General features: G+C 38.9%; 1 pseudogene; it reads left to right on the top strand.

Annotated features, from left to right (window-relative positions):
* Positions 1-1,924: 1,924 nt before the first annotated feature.
* The window catches only part of LOC101566253, a 20,518-nt pseudogene continuing 16,479 nt past the window's right edge, over positions 1,925-5,963 (top strand).

Below are 5,963 nucleotides of genomic sequence, written 5' to 3' on the forward strand. Positions count from 1 at the left end.
ACTGTGCCAAACCTATCAGTGGACTGACTAGGTAATCATACACCCTAGCGTCACACAGCATCACACACTGTAGACTCAGTCACCTCTGAAAGGCACCCCCTATGGCTGCATGAGGTTTAGGGGCACATCTGGACACAGGCTATGACACCTACCTTGACAGCCTACTAAGTTTGTTTGAAACAGAATTAATTCAATGAGGAAAAATACACAAAAATCAGAAGCAGACATCTAGTTGTTGTGATGCAGGGTGTTTGATTTTCCTTCTGAAAAATTCCGTAAGCCATTTGTCTCCACTGAGGAGACAAAGGAAAGTCCCTCTGTGGACTTCTTCTGCATGATTGGCCATTTCTGTTTTCTAGAGCGTGCTATGTGGTACTACAGATGTAGCCATTCCTGCTTTTCTTTCTGCTTTCGCTAGATAGCCTTGTCATGAGAGAAAGGTAATAAATCCTTTATCCGTCTCCCCCAGAACCAGACAAATCCTTCACTCTCAACAGCACCTGAAGGTTCTTCAGAATTTCCAAAGGGAAACTTGCAGCCCAAAAGATTTCTAACTCACACACCCCAGCAACTCCAGCAGCCACATTACTCAAGTGTTTCCTGGTGGGAATTAAGCCTGCCAAGTTGGGTACAAAGGCCTGCCTACAGAGGCAAAACAGTCAACACAGACAAAGAAAACTCCATGTCGCCGAATTCTCAAAACATGAGAAATCCCCAGTACAACCTATGGAACTTCCCGAGCATAGTACCCACCTTCATAATTACAAAGCAGCAACACTGAAAGATTAAATTCCAGAAAATCTTCAGAGATGAAGATGGCCATAACACTATAACAGGAAGAGTAAAGTAGAGGCAACAAGTAATAATCTGGCATAGGGTTTTTAATTCCCAAGGACTGGAAGTAGTTCCTCATAGGTAACTGCACATACACCTTTAGGAGGGACCCTCCTTGAAATGAGTATCATCATTTGGTCCTCTCCTGATGTAAACTGCAGGTTAAAACACAATGAAAGAGGGCCGGGGAGATGGCTCAGTGGAATAAGCGCTTCCCTGGCAAGCGCAAGGGCCTGAGTTCAATCCCCGGTTCCGGGGGGGGGGGGGGACAATGAAAGACTGATGCCAAAAGAGAGAATAGATTTTACATAGCTTACTGCTGTATCTCAAATACTACATAGAATAGAGAGCAAGAAGGGAAAAGAGCACAGCTAAAACAATAGGACAAAATTATTTAGTATAAAAATTTATTTAAGGGGCCGGCCAAATAGCTCAGCAGATTAAAGCACCTGCGAGCATGTGCAGGGGCTGGGGGTTCAATCCCCAGGCCTGCCTTGCTGGCCCCACCCCCAGGGCATGCTGAGATGGCAATTGAGACTGGGCGCGGTGGCACACGCCCTGTAATCCCAGTTTTTAGGAGGCTGTAAACAGGAGAATCACTACAAGTCTGATCTAGTAGTGAGACCCTGAACACCCTGTATACCCTTCCCTAAAATACAAAAAAAAAAAAAAAAAAAATTATTTAGTATAGCTAGTAAATCATTTCAGTTTGAGGTTTTAATTTTAGTTTTTCTTCTTTGTTTGTTTACTAATATTCATCTCCATAATGACAGATCTGTGTATTAACATCTTCCCAACTTATAGAGTCATACAGTGGCTGCCCCGCATGGCACACTCTCTCTGCCCCACGCCTGCCTGCAGCACACAGGTGTGACATGGAAGTCACCCGCCTCTCATCACCACCTGGTCAGGAGGAAAGACCCTGACCTGTGTCCTCACAGCACGCTAGGCTGCTACAGGAGTGCACGGGGGAGGAGCATCGTGGAAGGCCCTGAAGCCATACAGACAACAGCCCTGTGATCTAGAGAGCCAGAAGGACAGCGTACTGGATATCAACTGGAAAAGCCATCAGCATACTCAGTCCCTGGGCATGAGGAATGGACGGCATTTGGTGGCTGGAGGAGAGCATAAGGAACTAATCAGAAATCTGGGCAAGGAAGTATGTACCAAGAAGTTCACAGAAGCATTATTTAAAATTGCAAAACAATCAAAAACAAGTTGGATTCAAACCAAATGGCCCCAAAAAGGAAATGATTAAATAAGATAGGCCATTAAACAGACATTGAATATTATGTTTTCAGAATATATTTAATTAAATGGAAAAATATATACAATATAGTGTAAAGTTGAAAAACATACACAACCATCTGGACAGTATGTTTTAAATCTATGTCAAAAGTGCTGTATTGTACATAAGCTGAGACTTGTGAAAAATCCTTATGACAATATAAAGTGTGTTTCCATCATATTTGAAGCAATGAGAAAAGACAGGGAAAGAAGAGGCCTATTGTTTGGGGAAGAGAACAATTTGCTAACAGACAATAGAATTGTTCCCAACAAGGAAAATGATTTTCAAATTCTAAAAAGAGAATATATAATTAAAATTGATAAATTTGAGCCCATAATTGTGAGAAAAGGTAGCTTATTAAACATTCCAAGGACAAAAGCCCCATCTGTTTTATATACTGTGATGTCTATAAACCATGGCACACCTATTCCACAGCAGTATCTCAATTAAAATGGTGACACATGAATATAAGCAGGAACAATACACTAAGTGTCAGGGCTTTGAAAGTATTCAGGAATTTCTCAAGTTAATAAAGTTTAGAGATGTGGCCTCAAAATACCTGAAGATACATTTAGATAACTTGGTTGATCTTGAGTAGTTTCTGAAGAGTACGTAGAGAAAAGTTTCCCCAGTGATCATCAAATCTGGAAAGGAAGATTTACACATTGGGTGACTGATTCTATCTCCAGAAGAGATTTTAGAGCAAATGTCTACACAGATGACTTGTGGGAAAGTGCTGTGGCCCTTCACAGCAAAGGGATTTCATTCCCTGTCATTGACATGCTCCAACACAACTAGGTTTGAAGCAATTACAAAATTTTGCCTTAGCCTGTGCTGATAATTTTCTTTTATTATTTGGTAAAAGATAATTAAAAACAAATCAAAACAAGTAATCACTGGAGTCCCTGCACAGGAACACAGAGGTGATAAAGTCATAGCTATGCAACTAGAAGAGCAATCTCTGAGCTCCAGGCTGAAAACAGAGGAGACTGGAGGCTCAGACACAATCACATGCACAAGTGAAATGGTTCCAGCAAAGACTATGGTACTGGGGATCAAACTCAGGACCTTGCTCTTGCCAGGCAGATGCTTATGCCACTGAGCTATCTCTCTAGTGCTCAATGGGGACTTTTAAAGGTAAATGTGAGAGTAGGCATGTAAAGAGGTGACCAGGGTGCAGCTGCCTGGCTAAGGCAGAAGGCTGGTACTGGAGCACAGGTTACGCTAAGGTTTCTGATTCGGAGTGCTGAACTCTGAACCAAGATGGAGCTGTTTCCTGACTACAAAGGTAGGTCTCAGGAGTGAGGTAATCCTTAATTCAAATCATGTGGTGAGGTTGCAGAACTGCCTCTTGGGAAAAAGGTGCATTTGAGAGTCCCATACTGGAGTAGTAACTGAAATGAAGAAGAAAGCCTCAGCATCTTCTGCAGCTGGTATTCAGAATAACACCAGGCAATAGTGCTTTCCAGAGGCCTACCTCTATCAGAAAAGCTGAGAGTTCATCAGTTCTGAATGTAGTTTACGGCCACTACCAGTGTCCTCGCATCCACCCCTCCATGCACTTTCTTTCCTGAGACTAGACTGTAAGGTTTTAATTTTGTGTTTTCTAATGAAAAGAAAAGCATGCTGTGGAAGTATCTCTTTAATAAATAGCAAAAAACAAATTTTAGGTTCAGCATTTAAATAGCTACCTTTTAATGACCTAAGAATTTAACTGATATAGACTATATCTTCCTTGGACAAAGGAAATTGGGTCACTGTATTCAACTAATAGTATTAAGTCATAGACATGAAGTAAATATGGACCATGAAGTGACTTGGAAGTAATTTTGGTTTCTTTTGCAGAAAAGGGGATAAGAAAGAGTTTTTAGAAACAATAACCATCAAATAAAGTAATGCCAAACAATCTGAAAATATTGAGTGTTACAAGCCATTTATTGTGTCTGTTACATCTTAGGAAAGATAATCAGTCAATATCACAGTCTTAAACATAAACTTGTGGAGTGCTAAATCCTCTCCTGAAATAAACTTCAAAACCCTCCAAGATAATTGTCTATAATAAAGTAGACAAAGTAGTTTACTTATGGCTCAAAGTAAGACTTTGAAGTTTACTTTTAAAAGGCACATTTGGGAAGTAATTCTCAAGAAGAATATTATTTATGGAATGAAAGGAAATTTTAAATCTTTTTCGATTTTATTATTCAATCTGCCTTAAAAATAATTTTCACGTCTCCTTTGATATGGTATGATTCATATCAGCCATTTACCATATAAAGCAACAACAAAAATCTCTTAAAATTACCAATTCAACCATTCTATGATCCCAAAATCGATGTCCATATCAAGATCAACAATTTATTTTAAGAATGCCATTATTTTACACAATGTAGAGGACGAAAAATATGTCTTTAAAAATTGTAACACAATGTTTTTGGTACCCCAGAACTTTCACTTCATAATTATTGGGAGGACTTCTAAATTTTTACTTCGATTAGTATATATTAATGGTACATATTACTAGGGTTAGGTGTGGTATTACAATACATACAGACTATACATTAATGAAATTCAACCTCTCCTTATCAACCTTTCTTCTGTTCTTCCAGATTCTGGTAAACTCTTCTACATTTGATAGATTTGATTTGATTTTTTTATATATGATAGAATACATCAAGTTATTGTTTTTCTCCATCTGGCTTGTCTCACTTATACAATGCCCTCTCATTCCATTTATGTTGCTGTAAATGACAAGACATTTCACTCTTTTTTTCTGCTGAATAGTAATTCCCTGTGCAAGTATCCCACACCCTAGTCATCCGTTTTTCAATTGATGGGTACCAAGTCTGATTCCATGTGTTAGCCACTGGGAAGTACCACAGTCAGCAGGAATATGTTGTTATCTCATAGGTAAGCTAATTTGGTTTCCTTTGGCTATGTGCCAGGAGTGAGCCAGTCTGATCATATGACAAATCTATTTTTTAGTTTTTTGAGGACTCTTTGCTAAGTACAGGCTGTACTAGTTTACATTTCCCCTGCCAGTATAAGAGAGTTGCTTTTTCTACACATCCTCACCAGAATGTTTTTTAATAATGACCATTCTAACTGGGATAAAATGGTGTCTCATTATAGCTTTAATTTTCATTTTGCTGATTAATACTGATACTGAGCATGTTTCATACATTGTTGGACACTGATATATCTTGGGAAGTATCTATTCAGATTATTCCAGTGTTAAGTCAGGTGACTTAATGGGAGTTTTAATGCACATTTTAATTTTATATCACTCTTCAGCCCATGTAAAAATTAAGATGTAAACAAAATGTATTTGTGAAGGTATTCCTAATGCTTATCTACCCCTCAAATCCAGATCTTCCAAATATTTGTAAGCCAAAGTCATAAGTGAATGTGATTTCCTACACAAACTCTTCTCCATACTATTCAGGAGTCAGAAACACAGCACTGTCTGAAATTTCATTCCAAAATGCTGATGCTCTTTCTGCAAATTTCCATACACAGAACAAGTAATTATGCCTACAACAAGGCAACCATGGACATAGGTTGTTTCCAGAGGTGTTGACATGTACAGAAAGAAAGTAAATCTTGGAATCTTTAAAATACAATATATCTTAAGAATCAATACATGCTGGACATGCTAGTGCATGCCTGTAATCCCAGCACTGAGGAGGCTGAGGCAGGAGGACAGCCAGGAGTTTGAGGCCAGCATGGGCTATATAGGGAGTTCAAAGCCAGCCTGAATTACATAATGAGATTCTGACCAAAAAAAAAAAAGTCAAGATATATTTTAATTAAATGTGAACTACAGGTCTACTTTCATATATAT

Source organism: Octodon degus, unplaced genomic scaffold (assembly GCF_000260255.1).
Source record: "Octodon degus isolate 3935 unplaced genomic scaffold, OctDeg1.0 scaffold00196, whole genome shotgun sequence".
In the NCBI taxonomy this organism is placed as follows: domain Eukaryota; kingdom Metazoa; phylum Chordata; class Mammalia; order Rodentia; family Octodontidae; genus Octodon; species Octodon degus.